The sequence below is a fragment of the Lepisma saccharinum genome, chromosome 12 (assembly GCF_977018435.1).
Source record: "Lepisma saccharinum chromosome 12, izLepSacc3.1, whole genome shotgun sequence".
NCBI classification, from domain to species: Eukaryota; Metazoa; Arthropoda; class Insecta; order Zygentoma; family Lepismatidae; genus Lepisma; species Lepisma saccharinum.
This window is the reverse complement of record NC_139240.1, coordinates 56,023,293-56,045,764: the sequence shown is the minus strand read 5'-3', so window position 1 is coordinate 56,045,764 and position 22,472 is coordinate 56,023,293. Positions and strand designations below refer to the sequence as shown.

The window sequence follows — 22,472 nt, the reverse complement described above, 5'->3', positions numbered from 1 at the left end:
CAAATTCAGTATATTGAGTTTATTTTAACGATCCTTAACAGCTTGATGCATTACGTTAAATACAAATCAACAAGCTTAAGAAATGTTTCCATTATAGCCTCTCATTTGTCTGTTTTCCTCATAGCTACTTTCATTTCGCCTCATTCCTAAACCTTTCTTTATTCACACATGAAACTACCACAATTATACCTTATTGTAACGTTGCTTAACACTCCATGCAATTCTGAACCAATCCTGAGCAAAACAATCATCTGCGCCATCTGTTGTCCCACCGAAGAAGCTACATGTTATGTTGTTCAGTTAAAACTTGGAATCACACACCACGTATTCTATTTGTTGGTAGGGACGACGCAAATGTACATAAACAAGGCAGTAATCCATTCTGTTAACAAATCACGCAGCAATGCCAACCAGTCCCTGCAATAATGTATCAGAAAAAGCTACTTTTGGGGGCCAGTGTTGACAGATACTGCACGAGCAAAGCTTCCATAACCACATTTTATCACCAGAATTTAATGGAAGCGCACATGTTTTGATGTTATCACGTGTGGAACGGGGGATGCACGTGTAGGCACGGTGGGGGAGGGGGTTGTAGAATAAACAAGGGTAAGCTGATGCATTCAGTTACCCCCCCCCCCGCTTCTTCAAACTGAAAAAAAAACGAGCTAATTTGTAAAATAAAGCATAGGAAAGTAAATACTGTGGCTTGTTTGCTAACCTGTACACACACAATTCAGAGTGGTGGCGCTGCAAGAACAGCCGTAATCGAAACCTAACATTCAGTCCAATGTGGATCGCCGTGATTAGCAGTGTTGCCAACGTAGACTGCTGGAAATCAGTGTTACCAACATGGACGCTCACAGAAAATTCTCCGGGGCGGAGGGGGGAGTTGTGCCCTTTAGTAAAGTACTGACATCATGTTTACGTGTCATTACAAGAAAGAAGAAGTGAGAGACAGAAAGAAGAGAGATGAAAGAAGAGTTAGAGAATGAGAGAAAGAGAATCAAACGGCTAGACAAAAGGAGAAGAGGAGAGAAAAGAAATGAAATACAGAAGTTAGCTAAGCACACATAGAGAGGATAGAGAAATAAAGACGAGTAAGAAAGAAGTAGCAAGTTAAATAGAGAAGCTAGAGAGAGAGAGTTGGAATTCACAATAAAGAATTCTTTGTGGTTTAACTCCCAGGCCACGGAAGTATAGTCATCCTCTCTTCCACTTCGTACACTCTGGTTTGAATTTTTGCAGGTTGACGAGGCTCTGACGCCAGGAACTTTGTGTGCTAAAATACTCAGAAATAATTTTTTTATGTGTCATAAATGTTGAAAATATGCGATAAAACAGGAAAATATGTGACAAAAATAAAAAAACATTTGGTAACAAAAACAAAATATTGCATGCATTTTAAACACCTGAAATCAGTTTCTAAATGCTTAGCTCTTAGTGAGCTATTTTTTGGAAGAGTTGCAGTGAATCACCATAATTTTTTCCAAATTTTCCATTGTAAATCTGTGACGATTATCTCTAAAAAAACATCTTATATTGTGAGCAGTGGCGTCGCTAGGCCATTTTTTGGGGGGCTTCAGCCCACCAATCCCTCGATAAGCCCCCCCAATTTTTAGCTATTATTACATACAGTATTTCGAGAAAACATATCTGAACAATTGTTAATGCAGGAACATACCTCTAGATACATATTCTGGGAAAGAATCTTTTCGTTGTGACATAGTTTTTTTAAACCACGATCTTACATCTGACACGCCATGTCTTTAGCTGGCAACTGCAAACGATCGCCGTCGTTTGTTCTATTTTCACAACGGTTGCTACGCGAGGAAACGGTAGTGGTGCGTTTTGTGTTACGGAGTTTGTGATATTGTGTGTTTGTTATCAAAGCTTTTTGTGACATTTACTGTTGTTCGTACAACAATGGACAAATTGATTATTCGAAGTAAGCGCCTGAAATCGGAAGCTTTAAGCGAATGCAGCACAGCCACAGATTCTCTCGATGAAGATAAGGTATCTGCTTCAACTGCACCAGCTGAATCGGAAACATGTCCTCCCACTCCAAGTTCATCTACAAAAGAAGTCGAGAGTTTCATCACTTCAGATTTTGGCAGTTTCTTTCCAGATTTCCTGGTAGTGTTTTCGGTAACCAGAATAGGTGTTTAAATGAAGTATGGTACAAAAGTTTCCGGTGGATTGAGTACAGTGTTAATCACGATGCAGCCCTTTGTTTTCCCTGTAGACATTTCGTAGGCCAGACAGGTAAGGCAGATCCTGCATTTACAAGTATCGATGTTCGTAACTGGAAAAAGGCTATAGAAAATTTAAAGATCACGAGAAATGTGCTTCTCATGCAGGCGCGACTCGTGCATTATTTTCCTGGGGGTTCACCGAAGTCATGACACATACTCAGTTCCCGCAAATAGATTTATTTTCGGGAAACAAAGGGATGGGGAGGGGGCTTAAAAGATTGGTACGTAATTTTTTCATAGAATGAGGTTTCATAGTAGAGGTGTGCGTATAAATTTAGGGCTAAAACTAAGTACAATAAATTGTACATCTATGAAAGAAATTTCGGGTTTTATGGACGTCATAGAGGTCCTCATTATTTGTTCCAGGGATTGTGTTATTGATAATTTTGCAAGATATTCGAACCGCAGAGTACAGCTGATACATAAAGACATAGTTCACCAACATTAGAAAAACAGGACAAGAATATCCATCTGTTTTCATAAAAATTTAATTCCTTATGTTTGTTATATGTTAGTGTCTTATTAACCACTTTACTATTTTCAAACATTAAAAATATTTACAATAGTAATAAGTCATGTATCTGGTTGCAGCCCCCCCAAAGCAGATGGCCTAGCGACGCCACTGATTGTGAGAAAGATAACAAGAAATAATTCTTGCTTATTTGAAGCACCAAAGCTTCCTCTTCCTCTACTTCACCTTCCAAAACAAGTGCAATTTGGCACAAAGTTTGAAAACCTTGTTTTTTTCCCAAAAAATGTCTGTACATTTAGACATTAGCACTTCAGGGTTAGATCCAGTGGGGGTAATATTTTCCCCCAATAGGATCGTAGGCGAGGCGCCAGAGTCTACCAGCGAGCGTGTTCAAAGACAAAATAAACCTAACACTCTCGATATGAAAGAGGTGCGTGCGGAGAATAAACATTTTTCCTTCGAGGATTTCGAGATAGCTGAAGTCAATGAGCGATTTTATGTATTTAAAATTAAAATTCGCCAAATATGTATTTACATATGGAAAACTGGAAAATGTGTGTTTTTATGTAAAATAAAATTTGCTGTGTTGACACACAAGGCTATGATCAGAATTTTGGCAAAAACAAGGGGGTCTATCTTATCCCAGAAAACAACATTTGTTTACCTCAAGTTCCGTTCCCTACTTATCACCTTATCTTTGCGATTGGCCAAAAGCGACGTAAAATAACCTACTCCAAATCAAATTCCGGGCTTGAGGGAGGAGGCTACAGCTCTGGAACTCTACTGAGAAAAAAATGCTGAAAAGATTGAGAGAGATTGAGATATGGTAAAAATGTAACTTGCCCTAAGAGAAGTTGTCTCTCTTCCCATTGGCTGGGACTGGTCTCTGTGGCGGAGTGGTTATAACAGCGCGCGCAGACGCCAGGGGTCCCGGGTTCGAATCCCGGCTGTCACATCGGTGTTCTCCTGAGCGTCCCTTCATCTATTTCAACATTCATCCTCTTGTCGTAATTAGTCAAAAGTGGAAGAAAATCTACACTAAATAACAAAAATAAAATAAAATCACCGTCATGGTTAACATGAAAAAGCTAAAAATAACTCAAACTGAATGAACTGTATTAAAATTGCCTAGCTTCAAAAAAGAAAAGAAACGTCAACTGTCCAATTATTTTAAATTCATAAATATTCCCTGTTTTTCCAACGGAAATATCCCCCCAAAGTGCAGATTTAGCATCACGTTTATAAGCTAAAGAACCATGCTGTCGCCAAAACTGGCGACTTAATGGATTAGGAGAGGCGCCAAAGTGAAAATTTCCAAGTAAATGTAGATGCATAACCAGCCATATCCGAATATCTTACTTGAATCCAAGCGTATGAAACACGCACAAAGAACCTAATATTTCAAAGCCAAAATCTTTGCATGGGAGGGGTCGGGACCCCTTTACTCCCATTTGTCTCCGCCTGGAGCCGACCAGAATCAATACAAAGCCTCCTCCACGATAATTTTCTTCCGAACGCCGAACATTCACTTTTACGCTCGGAAAATGCACGGTTTTTGAGTAACGAGAGGGTTGAGTTATGAGGTTTTAAGGGAGGCCCCCATCACATCGATCGCCGATAACAAAAGGCCCCGGGCGCCGTTAAACGCAAGCACCCTGCCATTTGAAAGGGCCGAATGGGAGGATGGGTGATATTTTAGCAACGCTTTCGGGAATAGGCGATGATGTTGGCGCTGCTACGATTATCGTTCGTTTTATCCCCCACGCTTTGATGAAGCGACTGTGTAACGGCCCCGTGATGAAATTTTTACTTTGTCATTTGATTTTGACGGGAGGTTCGCAGTCGATACGGTAAGGAGGATGTACAGTCGCTTGCGAAGGTAATGCCACGCCAAATTGTCCACCGCCATCGGAAGTAGCGCCCTCTGTCCAGGGAATCTCCTGGAACAAACGAAGTAGCGACTCGGGGGAAGGCTCGACCGAAGGCCCTAGTCGACGCGCTAGGTACGTTAACGACCGGATGGCTTTGAAGTCCACGAAGCGCGCCCATCAGCTGAAACAATCACATTCAACGCAGTGTTGCCACACATCTACTCTACGCCACCTTGTCCCTTCGCGCACTAGCACCTTCCCACGGTCTTCACATTGAAGTTGCAAAGTACGGCAACAGCGTATCGGCAGTCATGTGACAGACTCCACGTAGAGTAGACGAGCAGAATGACAGCTGCGCCCATTGGCTGAAGGTTCACTGTGATTGGACGAAAACAACTCGCCCGCTATTTATCCCCACCCACGTTCGTGGCGGCGGCTTGCTTCAGTTCTTCGACGTTAACGAAGCAAACGCGTGGGCTATACCAGCAGTTTGCAGCAGCGCGCACTGCCTTGCTCCACAGATTCCCGGGACAGAGTAGCTATTAGGGGAATATATTCTTTTTAGAATCACAGCTGTAGCTTTGCTATAAAATTCTTGTAGTTTGTAGTGAAGATTTTGTGTGCGGTAAGAGTTATTTTTTTTGCATAAATAAAAAAGAAGAAATGTCGGCGTGTAACTGTGTACTGCACACATCACCCAAAACGTGTCAATTGGCACATATTTTAACTCCAATGACACATTAACGTGCATAAGCTCCAAATGATGCATCTTTTGGTGAGTCAAAATACACACAGAAATGCATAAAAGCGAATTTTTATCAGCTGGTGTTCCGTGATGCACTAAAATGCATCAGTTTGGAAGATTAGACAAGATCATTTCAAAGATAACAAAATTTCACTTTTGATGCATCACACGGAACATCAGCTGATAAAAATTCCCTTTATGCATTTCTGTGTGTACTTCGATATACCAAAAAGTGCATCATTTGCAGTTTATGCACGTTAATGTGTCATTGGAGTTAAAATATATGTGCCAATTGACACGTTTTGGGTTATGTGTGCTACCACATTAGAAAAAATAATAACTATTATTATTATTAAAAATGATAGCAGAAGAAAGTACACGGAGAAACAGGCAAGTTGACCTTTGATTATTTCATGGTACAAAGATGAATAAATAAGTAAAAAAGATTCTAGCATACCTGTGTGCGCTCAACACGCTAGGGCCGTTCTTTGAGATCGGGCAGCATCTCACTTGGGGCAGTTCCTTATGCTCGAGTCATTGGCCCTGAAAAAGACGAGAATGAAAAGAATTAGAATAAATATGAGAGTCGTGCGCGATATTGCATGGGTGCATTCAGCACGGTAGACGCCGAAGGCAAAAGTTCATGCATGGATTGGGAAGCGAACGTGCAGATATACTCGTGCAAAGAGTACTTACTGCGTGTGCTCTTTCTTCGTTTCAGGCATGGTTGACGGACGGCTGAGCGACACTGTTGGACGGTTTAAGTACATTGATTTCTATGGGTTCGAGATCCTGGTTCGCCAACCCGCGGCCCCAGATCCCGGCTCGCCAACCCGCGGCCCCAGATCCCGGCTCGCCAACCCGCGGCCCCAGATCCCGGCTCGCCGACCCGCGGCCCCAGATCCCGGCTCGCCGACCCGCGGCTCCAGATCCCGGCTCGCCGACCCGCGGCTCCAGATCCCGGCTCGCCGACCCGCGGCTCCAGATCCCGTCTCGCCGACCCGCGGCTCCAGATCCCGTCTCGCCAACCCGCGGCTCCAGATCCCGGCTCGCCAACCCGCGGCTCCAGATCCCGGCTCGCCAACCCGCGGCCCCAGATCCCGGCTCGCCAACCCGCGGCCCCAGATCCCGGCTCGCCAACCCGCGGCCCCAGATCCCGGTTCGCCAACCCGCGGCCCCAGATCCCGGTTCGCCAACCCGCGGTACCAGATCCCGGTTCGCCAACCCGCGGTACCAGATCCCGGATCGCCAACCCGCGGCTCTAGATCCCGGCTCGCCAACTCGCGGCTCGAGATCCCGGCTCGTCAACCCACGATTCCAGATTTTAGTTTAAGCAGGTTACAATTAACCCTTTGCTTCTGAATGAAAAATTATTTATCAAAATATTCCAGTGTTGATATTCATTGTCATTCATTTTTTTTCCTTCCAGAACGATTTGGCATTGGTTTGCTCAAGTTCTCTTGCATTTATAGTATTTACACCCTTCCCCTGTTCACTTCCCTCTTCATTTGTTTCCGTCTCTTCGTATTCACGGAAGGTGGGTTGTGGATCTGGTTTATAATGTTCTTACTTCGTTGCATTTCGCCATCTTTCCCCTTTTCTGATATTATCTTCATTTCTCTCTTTCTGAATTCATATCTACTTAATATACTTCATACTGGGTTTGTCAATGTGGCCTCCTAATCTTCCTTTAATTACTGTTTACATTATTCCTTCATATCACAGGTCTATCATCCTGCTACTTCATCGGTTAATCGAAATTTCACAGGCTTCTCTTCAATAAGAAAATGATGCATTAAACCATATGTACAGTTACAGGCAATAAAAATGGGACACACACATCCAGAAATATTCGCTTCGCTGCACGGTGTTATGTGTGTTGCCTAACTCAACGTCCATTTAAAATTTGCTGTTAAAATCCACTTATCACCGTGGATTTAGACAACGCATATAACACCTTGCTGGGGAGCGAGTATTTCTTGTGTGTGTGTCCCATTTTCACTGTCGGTGACTGTACATCCCTGTTAAGACAAAGTGGCACATTCTTCAACTTTTCGAACTGTAAAGTGTGCCACTTTATGTGAACAGGAGTGTACAATTTTATACAATTTTAAAGACTGCAATGCCTGCAAATTTTGAACTCTTGCTTATTAATTACCGTATATACTAAACCAGTATACTGGGAGGATTTTGAACAAGTGAAACCAACCCCCATAGACGTAACCACGCGTCTATCCTCCCTAATGTATTACCAATGCTTGATTCGGAAGGAGTTCCACCGTCCATCTTTTCGCATGGACACTCCGTGGTAATTCCTCATAAGGTATCTGCATAGTAACCCGCGGGGTAACAATACAGAACCAACCCCTAACGAGATCCAATTGTAGCAGGGAGAAGGGGTGAGGGTGCGGGATATTATTTTACAAGGGAAAACCAATATCCGGGTGAGCTGGGAAACGTGAGGCTGAATAATTCCATCCCCCTCTCCCCGCCTCTTAGTTCAAGCCACAAATTTTCACACAGGGTGGAAAAGCGACACCCGCACAGTGTTGCCAAGCTAGTGTCGAGAGTATACATGGCCGTATATATGTAATATTTATAATTTAATTGTAACTATTTATTATTAATAAACAATTTCAATTGACACACATTATGTTATATTTAACTTTGATAGACTAAGTTTTTATATTTTAAAAAGAACTGTATGTGTGTGATGTTAATAGAAATTTCACAATCTTTTCAACTATTGTGGCGTTTTGAACAATTTCGAGATTTTAAAATTTTATTACACAATTAATGCAAAATGTTTACTACAGCAATGGAAGGGGTTTGGATCCATTTTAAACTCCCTTATATACCGCCATGAATGTATTCTTTAAATATTATTATCATTATTTCTTCAACTATATTTTAGATTCAAATTAGCAAAGGAAGCAAGTCGCAAAATATAATACACGAAGCAATCTCTTTAGGATAGGATACAAGTTATTTGAAAGCAAAGTTGATATTTTCTATCAAATTTCACAGGGCTTCCATGTAAACTTCAACTATATTTCCCCAGAGATTTCCCGAGTTTTCTAGAACCCTCACTTTTTTCCAGAGTACTTGATCTTGAAACACCGTTCAGATTTTCCCCATAATCTTACTTATTGTTATTGTTATTAGGGATGGGCTGGTTTAACAGTAACATTACTGATGATTTTACTGATCCGATATATTTATAAATAGCCTGTAATTTTGTGCAAAATTCTGACGTTTTGTTATTATTTTAGTCAATAAAAGCATAATTCAATGCAGATTTGTGCTTATGTGCGAAATTAGTTGCATGTAACCAGTGATGTGCGTCTACGGGTAAACAACGATAGTCTACATTCTACACGTATACTATGTTATACACTTAGATTACGTAATCTATGTAAACAACATGGCGAAAGGTGATAACTTAGCAAAGGCCGCCGTGGAATTAAAAGAAAATTATATTGCGTATCAGTTGCTGATGTGTGAGGAGAACTTTTCATACTCTTTCTTCCAAATTCAAACAATTTCTCACCTAGAAAGAAACCTAATATAGGAAATATTCTAGTGTTTTATGGAAAGGACCACTCTTGCCTCACGACTGCCATCTGTTGTTGTTTTTTGCATGCTATTTATTTTCTTCCGTAGTTGATAATAGAAGAGAAGAGAAATTTTGTTGTAAATAGGATTCTTGTCTTCATTTCGTTAGGAAGCAATATAGTTGAAAATGTCACTTTCCTTTCATGAAACCCTTGAAAATTAATTTTAATGCACTTTAGATTGTCTACGTAGTCTATGTAAACTATAACCCAATGTAATCTACGCGTAGATTACGTGTAAACAACGCATGTAGACGTAAACGTATAGTCTACGGCACATCACTGCATGGAACTTAAGCTTATAATGCTATTATTCTTCAGAAAATGACGGTCCTCCAAGTGACGTCATTAATCATGTTCGCAGAATATCCCGGACGGATCCATCTCTAGAAATCCCACCTTGCAGAAGGACAACAGTACTTGGTTGAAATTCAGCGAGTTATTTATATTATCTAGAAAGTGTGCTTCATTAGAGAAACCATTCATTATGCTGAAAATTATTAATATACTAACTAATTGCCCGGCGTTGCCCGGGTATTTATTTATCCCAATCTTCTATTAAGACATGAAAATAATGAATTCTAACTATAGTGCAAAATGAACTTGGAGTTGAACGGCATTGGGAGTGTCACTATTCATCTTAGCGACCCCGAAAACTATGGATTCCACACTAATATCGGTTGTTTAAAATTATTTTTACGTCACCCCCACCCCTAGGGGTACCAGAGGTGTCTTGAAGTTGAATGGCATTGGTAGTGTCACTATTTATCTTAACAACCCAGAAAACTACGGATTCCACAGTAATATCGGTCGTTTTCGATTATTTTTACATGCCACCTCTCCCCATTCCCACCCACAGGGGTGCCAGGGGTGTCTTACCCCCACAGTATTTCTTTCCATATTGCAAGTGATAGGCGTACCAAGTTTGGTTGAAATCGCTCCAAGCGTTCGAGAGTTATGCCGGAACAAACACACATACACAACACACCCACACAGATACATCCATTTTTATATATTAGATTGTAAGAAATATTTCGAGGAAACAAAGTTATTTCTTATCTAGAGAGATGAGAAAAAGCCCTTACAATCAAACTTATCACTAAAAAATGACACAAAAATTTATCGGTAACATCAATGCAAAATTGGTCTTCTGAAATAACCTACATACATCATCACTTCCGCCATGTAACTCTGTTGACGGATCATAAAAATCACGATGAATGCTTTGTTTTGACAGATAACAAGCAGAGGATGTTCATAATCATAAATAACGTTGTTCATCGATCCCTTTCCAAATATTTCTCCAAAATCGACGTTTTCCACAAAATTTCCAGTTTCCCTTCAAGGAAAAAATATTTCAACTCGTGTCATATCTCTCTTTATGTTGCAACAATAACACCAGTGCGATAAATATGTGCAATTTCCTTGAAACGGCGGAATTTTTCGCAGGTTCAAGCTCAATACCCTTCGATCGAAGTTCTGCATAAAAGTTAGTCTTCCTTTCGGGGAAAAAATTCTGACTGAGCTTCACTCCGCAGAGATTTTTCTTTGCAGCGTGCAATACTATTTTTAGTTAAGTGCATTCAAATTTCCTTGCAATCTCCATATTTTCCCGCAAAACTTTACTTTCTCCTTCATTGTACAACAATGGCTCCATAAATATACCGCGTTTGTTACAACCTGTCCCCTTTCCCGCGCTAGGGAGCGCTCGACAGTTTCGGTGCCAATGAGAAACGAGGAAAAAATCGTCTGCTGGGCAGCGAGGAGCGAATGGAAGCCAGAAGAGAGGCGCTTACGTAGACGCTGTTGCGACGTTGCGTATTTTAATTGGCTGCCTGGCTTTGACTTTCCCCAGCACCGAGAAAAGCCAGGGAGCAACTAGCGCGGGAACCGGGACAGGTTGTAACAAACGCGGTATAGTTGTAGATATTTTTCTTGCAATATTAAGGAACATAGCTAGACTGACGTATTTTGTGGGAGGGGACAAATTTGGATAATGTCAAGATGAAGCAGATTGTAATTTACATGCAAAGTTTTATAAAATAAATAACTTGTAGGGTGTCGATTGATTGATTGATTTGCTTTATTTTACTTCGCTTCTTGTGCCACTTTAGGCTAATTTGGGAGGATGGGGATGAGTAATGATATGATGAAATGACACTCACAAATATCCATGCGCAGGCCAGGATTCGAACCGGGACCCTGGCTTGTAGGGTGTAACTTGTCCTCGAGACTTTCCCTAAAACATTTTTCACCAGTGTTCCATTATACAGGGTGCGGCAGAAGTAACGCAGCTTCTTACCCATGAATTATAAAGTGAACAGTGTCGAGATGTTTTAATTGTACCGGACATTCTGAGTTAGTAATCATTGTTTTCCAGATTTCCTGGGTTGAATAGCCACCTCGATCGCCGGATTTGTTATTTTAGTAGACACCCTGTTGTAATCAACTGTAAAAGCGCGCTACTTCTTCCGCACCCTGTATATTCTAGCCGAATTTATGTATAGGGGCATTCCACAAAAAGTAGTCCTACTCCATGTAAATAAGAAAATGAATTAATGTGGAAATTATTTAATTGCATTTAAGGTTTAGATGTTTGTGAATGCATATAATTTGCACATTTCACCAATAAAAGTTCTTAGCATCTGCAGCCTGTGTGTTTCACAGACAAATAAAGTCAAAATTTGCTACATTCTTAAATCATCACACAGGTAACGCACTTTTGTTAATGCTTTTCATGCATCCAGTCTATACCATCATACTCAAGTTTTTGTCATTTGTTAGCAGACACCATAAAGTACACCGTAATTTTATGAAATCAGTTCATTATGAATATTTCAATGCAATCTCAGGTCTAGATCGTCACACACGTAACGTTGGAATGACCCGCATATTGCAACACTGTCTCCAGAACTCCGGTGCAAAGTGGTACGAGCAAAGGAGGACTAAAGTTCTCGTGTTCAAAAATTAGGGTCCGACCACCCTCCGACGTCTACTAATGAGGGAGCCGACATTGTGCCGCTCGCAGATGGACGGACGCTCCGGAAAGGATGCGAAGGTCTGGTCGCCATGGCAACCGGATGACGGAGGAGCGAGCCTGGTTGCTGTGGAGACGGAGGCTGCGCCGCGGTCCTGCCAGTTCCCGATGCTGACGGGGACGGATGGGATTGGATCCTTTTTTTCTATTTTCTGGAAAACCTGGGATGTTTTCTCCGCCGCTGGGATTTAAGGGAGATGTCACAGGATGTTGTGAGGGGCGTTCCCCTTTTCGTCCCCTTCCCATAGGATCATATGGGATATACTGCGAGACAAAAAAAATTCGTCACTGAGTGAAAATATATGCACCTCGCTATGTTGTGTTATGCAAGCGCTGAGCTTAAGTTGAAATATTATCTGAATACCAAATTCTGTTACGTTACCTGAATTCCAAATTCTGTATTGTTTTACTGAAGCCTGTATGCTGATATATTAGCTGAATTCAAAACTTCTACTCCGTGGCGGAGTGGTTAGCACAGCGCGCTACGACGCCAGGGACAGAGTTACCAGACGTCCTACAAACTTGGACGTTCTGTCTATAGCAACAAACAAATGCTATTAGCCTTACGTCCGGACATGCACTACATTTTGAACGTCACATAATTTGAATTAAGAAAATACGCGTTTCAGTCGAACAAATAGAAACCATGCAAGTTACAAGCCTATGAACTGCGCTCCTAAACTCAATACTGAAATTTATTTTGATTCAATCATTGCAAAGACAAGTGTATTGTGGTAGAACAAAGATCGAAGCAATAATCAACGTTTTGGGGCAGCATTCTGTTGATATCACTGTCCAATCACTGAGTAGATTATCTGTCTGGGGTTTATACCGATTGAAGTGATCCAATTCCCATTGATATTCAATACAGTAATTTGAATGTGGAGCGGAGGTTACACAGAACAAAGTTACTGAACTAAAAACAACCCTAAATGACACTTCTTGAACCATCTCAAGTTATGGTAAGGTAAGGAATTTATTTATATTATTTCAAGTTGAGTTAAGTTAATTGTTGTTTGCCATCCCAGGTTATAATGTAAATGTTGAGAGCATTTTCATTAATGCGCAATGCACCGATGACAGAAATAAATTTCTCATAGTCTATACAAGATTTTGTACTGGTTTCAGTATAATTTCAAAGAGTTCATAAGTATATTTTGACTAAACCTGGAATCTTGAGAAAAGTTGGCTCCTGTGAGAAGTAAGACATATGCACAGAAGTGTATTGTCTAGTATTGATTACAGGTTTGGGAATTTTGTTTTTAAGAAATCATGGAAAAAATCATTACTTTTCTTAAAACTTAAAATATCTCAATTTTACATTATTCGCTAACATGTTCTAGCAATGTGTATTCTTTATTGAGAATTATTAGTGCCCTACACTTTGACTAAGAGTCCTAAAATTTTGGTACAGCATGTCTTACTCCTAGTTATCTGGTAATTCTAGCCAGGGGTTCCGGGTTCGAATCCCGGCTCGGGCACGGGTCTTCCTTGTGAGTGTCCCTTCATCAATTTCATCATATCATCATTCATTCTCATCTTCGCGATTAGCCAAAAGTGACAGAAATCAATCAATCCAAATCGACTACGTATTTAAAAATAAACTGCTGAAGTATTAGCTGAACCCCACATCCAATGTTCGCAATTTGGGACAATGCGAGCAATATGAGTTATTTTTAGAGAATACCTTGAATTAAGTTTCAACCTAAATTGCTTGGAGTAAAAGCCTGAGTTCTGAGTGAAAGTAAATTCTTTCATTTTATCATTACAGAGTATCAACGTAACTGCTGTAATTAAGTAATGGTGTATCAACTTGGAGTTTGTTGAAAGTAATTGCTAGGATATAAGCCTTGTAGGTTGTGGAAGTAACACAGCAGCTCCGCAGAAATAAAATCGATCAAATTGCATAACGGACTATCAATGATTTCTCACTGGACGTTCGACTTCATTTTCCATAATGAAACATGAAGCTGGGTAGTAGTTGAAAGTAATGACTCGGAAGTTGAAGACCTATAAATTGCCAAGAAAACCTATAAAAAGACCTAAAAATATAAAAAAAAGGACCTAAAATCGAAAAAAAGGATGTTTAAATATGATTCAAATTAATTAATAACTTCAGTTTTAATTACATATTTAATGAATAAAAAAAATACAAAATTCCGGTGGTATGGAACACACAGTGCAAAAAAACTGAAAGCTTCAAAACAAGAGAAAGTTGCCACTTCCAGACAAGTTACAGTTAAAGGACCTTGCTTGAACCGTACCTGCTTCAGTCGTCCAAAAATGTTTTTCTCTCGTTTCAGGGATGGTTCAAATATATTTATTTATTTCTTTTTTGTTTCTTTACTACAGAAAGGATGTTTAAGAGGTGATGAGCTGATGATGATTGGAATTGAGAATTAGCAGTAAAAACGTATTCGAAAGAAGGTGAAGTTGCAAGAAAAGCCGTTAAGACCTTAAAAAATGCTAAAAAAGGACAAATAAAACCCACCTTTTTCTGGCCTACAATGACCCAAAATGAACATATATTATGTTGGGCCTCGTCTTCGGACACTAGGAGAAAAAAGGATTTTTCCTCAACTTCCGAGACCTAGTAATGACGAATAAGCCTGGGTTGTGAGGTAAAGGTAAGTCTGTGTTGAGTAACAATTCAAGCTTTATGGTTCAAATGGGCCATTGGTCGACGGAGAAAGAGGTGTCAATGATGCAAGTCAACTGAGAGGCAAAAAATAGGTTCGACAAGGCCTGAATATAAATGCAGCCAGCAAGGTGAACCAACCAACAAAGCGCTTCAACCCAACCAAAAGCGACATCATGAGTCAAGTCAAACAAGAATCACATTTGCTTCAACACGACAATGCGGGACGGCACACGGACAAAGTTTGCGAAGTAACCAACCTTGCAAATCCGTCTTTTGTGCGTCAAACGAAGCACCCAGCAGAACGCGACCAAGAATCCACAGAGGTTGACGCTTCATAGCGTCAAAGTGTCACTATACGCTGGTCTAGTGAACGTCACTTCCGGCGCGTTGCCATAGCAACGGTATACCTGGCAATATACAACGCGCGGTCCGTTCTTTCCCCATGCAGTTAGTATTGGAAACGGACCGCAAGGGATACCTTTTGTTCTTAGTGACAGGGTTTTTCAACGAAAATGGTAATATGTATCTTACACCATTGTAATGATTAGATTCAGAAGAATACGTACATAAAATACAGGTTGCTTACAGGTGACAAGTTAAAGAAGAAATGGAAGAACAAAAGCAGGCACTCTCCACGAAAGTGACCGGCAACTTACGATTTCTTCGGTTTCCGCTACACAGGCTTGTTGACTGGTAAATGAACGTAAGTCCCATGGTTTTTTGTCTGTGGTCAGATAAGTCTTATTGCTATGCGTATGATTACAATCATTGTGCACATTATGCATATTTCGTGCCTTTGCACTAATGGGTATTCCAAAAACTACAATGCATTTTCTCGATCGGAAGAATACATATGTGTAGTACATAGTCATAGACGTCGAAAGAAATTCTTGTAGGGGTAGCCAAGCCATTGGCATATTTTAATAGTAATAGTAGTAATATGGGGAGTGTCTAAAGTGATTTCAGTCAGTATCCGAAACAGCAAACACAAATGAATAGGGACGAGTACTTCTACTACTAATATGAACAACAATAATAAATGCATATGAAGATAACAATGGTATATTATTATTATTATTGATTGGTTGATTTGGTGTTTTAAGTCCAGTTTATGCACAGGAAGGCTAATCGGTACTGGACCTACAGTTTAAATTGTAATCCGAACCACTATGTGCCTCCACCGTATTATAATTATTATTATTGCATCCAAAGTAAATGTGTAAACTCAAGGTGTATCACGCCTGTTATTTCAGGAAATTAGATTCGCATTTACATCTTAAACGAATGTCACTTTCCAAAATATATTATGTTCTTGAATTTCCAGAAATTCTGAATAATCGTCACTCGTAAATAAGCGATTTCTAACAGAAAATATTTTACTCCCATTTATAGATTATGAGGAATTGAGATAAAACAAATCACGTTGAAACAATTACATTATTTTATCACAGGAACACAACACAACTGACAATGGAAAACTGACAGCAATACGAAAGAAATCTCTAACGTAGAAGCGTATCTTCCCGCTACTTGGAAATTCACCCCTTTTCAGAGTTATGCATATCGGTGTGTGCATTAAGGACTATTGAGCGAAAGATTGAACATGTGATAAATGCAGTGGCGTAAATAACACCCCCGAGGTAGTGGAGGGGGGCGCACGAGCTTCGGGCGCAGTAAGAATGATAAACTAAGAAAGACCGATAGTTCACAAAAGGTTCACTTTCGGCGTTAAAATATATTTTCAACCGAACGTATTATATTTTATACCCCTAACTGCAAACAGAAAATGTTAATCACAAGTAGAAAGTGGATTACCAGATTAGAAAAACAAAACTTAATTAGCTGAATGGTTTACGACAGGCAAGACAACACATCTTAACCCTACTTACAATTTTTACCAAACGGAAAAGAGAAGTTAAAAAAAATCTTCCTCGACGAAATGATTTTCCCAGCTAAAATTCATCAAAAATTCCTTGAGAAGCACAATGTCAGGAGTGAGAGTGATCGAGCTCGAAAACTAGCAAACAAGAATTTGCTTCCATGAAAAAATGCAGAGGACTGCTAATGATCATTTGTCAATATCGTAATTTTTGTAATAACAGTCTGTTTTCATATTTAATTATAATATATAATTTTTTACAGTTTCTCTGTTGTCTTAACCTTTCGTATCAGTTCATACATTGATTCAAATTACATGTATGCATTTTCATGTTTTTATATACGTAATATAAATGTGGGCGTGAATTAATATTTTAGAAAAGAAATATATTTGTATATTTTTAAACGAGTATGGGCGCACAACTGAAAGTAGCGCGTGGGGGGGGGGGGGCGCAGAGCATGTTAGTTATGCTACTGGATAAATTCCTGGCGCCTGGAGCCTACTGACCGACCTAAAGGTGTTTTCAGCTTGGCAGCCCATTATTAATTACAACAAATAAATTGTTTTCATTCTAATATTTTTGCATAAAAGAACATGATAAAGAGATAAGTTGGAATAATAACAAGATAATGATGGACAGAGGAAACGGCACATATTGTGTTCAACCCTTTTGTTCTCGTAATAAGCTCGCAACAAAGGAATAGAGCCTACATTGGTTATGTAAAATATTTAACCTGGTTCACGTAAATATAAAGAAAGGTAATAAACATCTCTTCGCATATACACAAAGCTATTATTAAGAAAACCACTGCAAAAGTTTCGAAAAAGTGCTAGTCACAACACGTGCGACATCTAAGTATCGCTTTCTAACATCATATTCTTTCCTTCATGCTTGTTTGCGCCCTTCCTTCGACGACACCTTCTTATCTTATGCATCTGAAGCTACGAAAGTGGTTCTCCTTACATGCTAACCCTCCCTCCTTCATTGTTTTCGGCTCATCTTTCCAAAACCTCAGCAACGCTCTATGGCCAACGCCATGTTACCGACCTTAGCAACCAACGTAGCAACCAGTTGTTTAATGCCAATATGGCCGCACCCATGCGCGGGCCCAGCAGACGACTTGACCAGCGTATATGAGGTTACACGCGTACGATTGGTACACTGGTTTGCCGTTAGATCGGGCGTGAAGGTTTTTCACGCCGAAGCATCAACGCTCACAGTTTGCTATCACGAAGCGAAAGAGGTCAAAGCTTTGTGGCGACTGAGGATCTGACTTGTGATCTGCTGCAAAAGAGCTTTTAGGCTAGGTGCTTGTGCGTATACAATGAAAGCGAGCAAAGCGTGTTCGTGTATGCTGAAGATACACGTTGCTATAAATGGACTGCGACACACAATGCGGTGAGTTCGTTAGGAGCTTCTAATCCTACATCTTGACCACTTTCATCAGTGGCGTATACTGAGTCCAAGATCTGGACTATGTCACGTGAAATAAGTTTACAAACAGGTTGCCAACTCCTAGGAAATCAGGTTGCCAACTCCTAGGAAATCAGGTTGCCAACTCCTAGGAAATAAGGTTGCCAACCCACAGGAAATAAGGTTGCCAACCCACAGGAAATCAGGTTGCCAACTCCTAGGAAATCAGGTTGCCAACTCCTAGGAAATCAGGTTGCCAACTCCTAGGAAATCAGGTAGCCAACTCACAGGAAATCAGGTAGCCAACTCACAGGAAATCAGGTAGCCAACTCACAGGAAATCAGGTAGCCAACTCACAGGAAATCAGGTAGCCAATTCACAGGAAATCAGGTAGCCAACTCACAGGAAATCAGGTAGCCAACTCACAGGAAATCAGGTAGCCAACTCACAGGAAATCAGGTAGCCAACTCCTAGGAAATCAGGTTGCCAACTCCTAGGAAATCAGGTTGCCAACTCACAGGAAATCAGGTAGCCAACTCACAAGAAATCAGGTTGCCAACTCCAGAATCACCATCATCATTTCACTGATATGAATAATTTCATTTACAATTTCTGATAGATTTCCCTCCTGTATTATACGTATTCTCTAGACTTCAGGCTTCGCACATAGCCTTGCTAGCCTAGAATATACACGCCTGACTTTCATTTACCCATCAAAGCCTATTGAAAGATTCTACAGTAAGGGTGCGCGGGGGGGATTTGTCACTATGCTATTCAGGGGGCGCAAAAAATGTGATGCTGAAGGTGCAGAAGTTACCAAGACCATCATGGACTATTAAAATTTGTTAATATTGTGATAATAATAAAAATGAAACATGTCAAGTACTTTCACTTGCTTATTTCATGAAAGAAGGAACAAGTTTCTAGCGTTTTAAATACAGTAAAACCTCGTTAATCCGGACTAATGGAGGGGATAAGTTGACCGGTTTAACGAAAGTCCGGATTAACTGAAATAACCTAAAGAACAGTAGAAAGTGCATTAAAACTCCGTTTGTATCAATAAAACATGTTTATTATGGTGTATTTAAAGGGCATAGGCCTAAATACACTATACAGTACAGTAAAATGTAAAGCAATGCGACAATGCAGTACGTACATACACGGTACCCATATTATGCTGATGATGGTATTCCTGTGTCAATGCGGTTTCTTCCCGAAGGTCTGCGGGAAACAGAATTTCATCAGTGGTTGACTGCCTTTTCGTTGGGAAGTTCTCCCATGGACGTTGAATGTACGTATTCTTAGTCGTTACGGAGCAATATGGCAATATGACGAATGAGATTTTTTTTTTTTTTTGGCCTGTCCGGATTAAGCAAAGTCCGGCTTATCTGGGCCCGGATTAATGAGGTTTTACTGTACGTTATTACATCATAACCCTATTTTCAGATCGCGTAATAGTGCTCGAATGTAAACAAGTGTTCCTCGATCTCGATGGCCAAAAATTGAAAGTCAAATGGAGGCATATTGATGGTTGAAATCAACAATGATAACAAACTTGTTGATGATGATGTGAGGGCCCAAAGGAGAGCCTATGGGCCAAATTTTATAACCCCCCATGATTTTTAAGTTCACTTTATGCTGAGAGAGGCTAATCGAGACTGAACCTACAGTTTACAACAGGATCCGAACCACTATGCAATGTGCCTCTAACCAGGATCGAACGCACGAAATTGATAGTGTGTGTGTTTATTAATAGATTGATTTACAATTGGTGGATGCGTCGGCACATATGGTCATTTTGCACCCTTCAATATATACGGGGAAATATTTCCTTATCTAAAATGCTTACCTAAAATTTCAAGGGGTGTAAGGAGACCCTTGAGGAAGGTTAATAGTGCGAGGTTGCGAAGAGACCTGCACAAGACAAGCACAACACATTAAAAAGTAAGAATAAATTAAAAACTTCCTCACAGACAGCGGAAAAGGCCAGCTCTTCGTAAAAAGCTAAGAACATTTGGTAAAACACTGCCATCATCTTCCAACAAGGGTGACAAGACAGTTGGGAAGATATGCTCCTACGGTTTAAGGGCATGCATGCGATACAGTCTCCACGGCACTCTTCCCAAGCTCTTCCGTCCGTGGCAGTGTGCCAACTTAGCTCTCTTGGAGCCAGATCTGGATCTTCCGTGCACTCGTTCGGCTGTGAACTGGGACGCCAACCCTCGTGCCCCACTATGATGCCATCACTGGTTCCGGCCAACACAGACCAACTTTTGTCATAATTATACATTTTGCAAGTGGCATTGTTATATAGGCTGCGTCGCCCCCCTTCCCCCAGCCACTTCTTTATAGCGCCATGTTTGACGTGAAATTGACATAATATACTTATCAGGGAATTCTTTATCTTCGATTTCATACGACCATCGGTGAATTATTGAGATGGGCGATGCCGCCGGATCTAGATGTTGAAAACTAAGAATAAAGTGTCATCAATTTAGAGTTAACAACTAACATTACCCTAGGAGGCACTTTATCCAGCCTTCGTAAATCTAGCTCCATGAAAGTCAATCTTAACTCCATTTAGGTGAAATTTAGTTCTTTTATGCGCATCAGGTTTGGCAACACTACCAGGAGGCAAGGAGAAAAGCATTGATCATATGGGAGAATGATTTGATTCGTTCTCTTGGGAATATAAAACTTCGAGCCGGAGTAATTCCATGCCTTTCAGAACAAGAACATGGCGGGGTGAGTTTTCCAGCGTAAGTGTATATTTCTCCTCCCTTGGACGACAGAGGGGTGAGTTATCCTCGTCCTTGGGGTGTATTTTTACTCCCTTTTGAGTTCACCAAGTCCGCACAGAGGGCTAATCTGGATTGTAGTTGAACTGAACCATTACATATAGTCTACTCTTGCAGGGAATCGAACTCGCGAAAGCTTGATTAGAACCCTACCTCAGGAAAACACACGAAGCATGTCTGGTAGTTTCGCCTTAAAAATTGCTACTGCTTCCTACCCGCCGGCATTATTCATCCTCTGTTCATTTCCGCTTCGTTTGCAGAAGGTCCATGTGCACAGATTAGTCCATGTGTTTCGTGCGTTGGGAGGAATTCTCCCTACGGACATGCTGACATTGTTAGTCTAGAATTTCCCATAGACTGCACGAGTTATTTCCCATAGGTGCGCCAACTCTCATCGGCCGCGCAAATAAGATCATTATTTCTTTCCTTATTATTTGTCTGTACTCTATTATCTCACGCATCAATTTTTTGTTTAGAATATTCAAGACAAAAATTGTAATACTGGTTTCTGCACTGTCAAAATAACGAAAAAGAACTTTATAATACAGAATCTACGTTTTACGCTGTAGTGATATGCACTCGTATCCGTTTACAAGAATTAGCAGGATCACACACTATAACAGACTCCATATTAACTCTACAGCAGTCACAGCGCAGCTGGTCAACACATCAAGGACACCATCACATCACGAGTTAAGAGACCAAATGTCCGTAAAAACCTGCGTGCCTGCATTCGTAACAGAGGTGCCCACTTTGAGCAAGACGTGTAATATTCTTTAATTGTATTGTTCATTGATTCCATTCACATGAAGATGAATTAAGTATTATTTCTTGTACACAAATGTGAATTTTAGCAACATTTGTACCTTGTTGGATAGCAGATGACACAAGGAAGTAATTAAAGTAATTTGTACGCTTCGTGTCATACCATTTTTGTTATTAATACGTTGCCAAGTAAACTAAGAGTGCATTTTTTTATCATCACAAGTAAGTTTAGACCCACCCGTTACTTACATGTGATTGTTATTTGGAAAAAACTTTTTTTTTCAACGAACCACTTATTTGTTAGCTATCAGAAAACGCTGAAATAAGTTCCATACAATGAGCAGTTTTTTTCTCAATTCATCTTTTTATGTGGAAAATTGTCATTATTTTAAAAAAAAACAATATAAATTCGATTATCTCGAAAACTACTAATTTTCGGACGGGGTACCATATGGTCAAATTTATTGCAAATTGACTCTACTTTAACCCCTTTCAGGGAATACATCTAATTACCAGTCACCCTGTATATACCTAGTCTTACCATAAATACTGTCCCAAAGTTGTAAGTAGATAGACACAAAATGGTGAGAGATATTGTAATATCAGAATAACATGAGGTGCATGGATGCATTATGAACCAAAATCACAAATAATTATTCGAAATGGCCACCTTTAGCACTGACACACTTCTGAAGTCTTCGTGGCCACGCATCAATTGAATTACGCAACACATCGACTGAAAAATGAGCAACTGCCTTCAGACGAGACCGACCGCTTTAAACTTTCAATATTGGGATGTCTCTTCTTCCAAGCCATCTCCTGAAGCTTGGACCACAATTTGTAGTCCAAAGGGTATAGGTCTGGTCTTGCAGAAGGCCAATCTGAAGTGGAAATGAAGTCTGGAACATTTGCTATGAGGGCACGCTCCATTTCTGTGAAAAGGGGGTAAAAACATCAGCCAAAGTGTACCAGCAGACAGTGCTT

At 40.4% G+C, this 22,472-nt stretch overlaps 1 protein-coding gene across 3 annotated transcripts in view; it reads right to left on the bottom strand.

Annotated features, from left to right (window-relative positions):
• Window positions 1-22,472, bottom strand: part of LOC145996122 (transmembrane protein 198) — a 304,521-nt gene that overhangs the window by 100,130 nt on the left and 181,919 nt on the right. For all 3 annotated transcript variants that reach the window (XR_014442749.1, XM_083132401.1, XM_083132402.1), the window contains one exon: window positions 5,798-5,883. The gene's annotated coding sequence lies outside the window, so the exon portion shown is untranslated. The remainder of the gene's footprint in view (window positions 1-5,797; window positions 5,884-22,472) is intronic.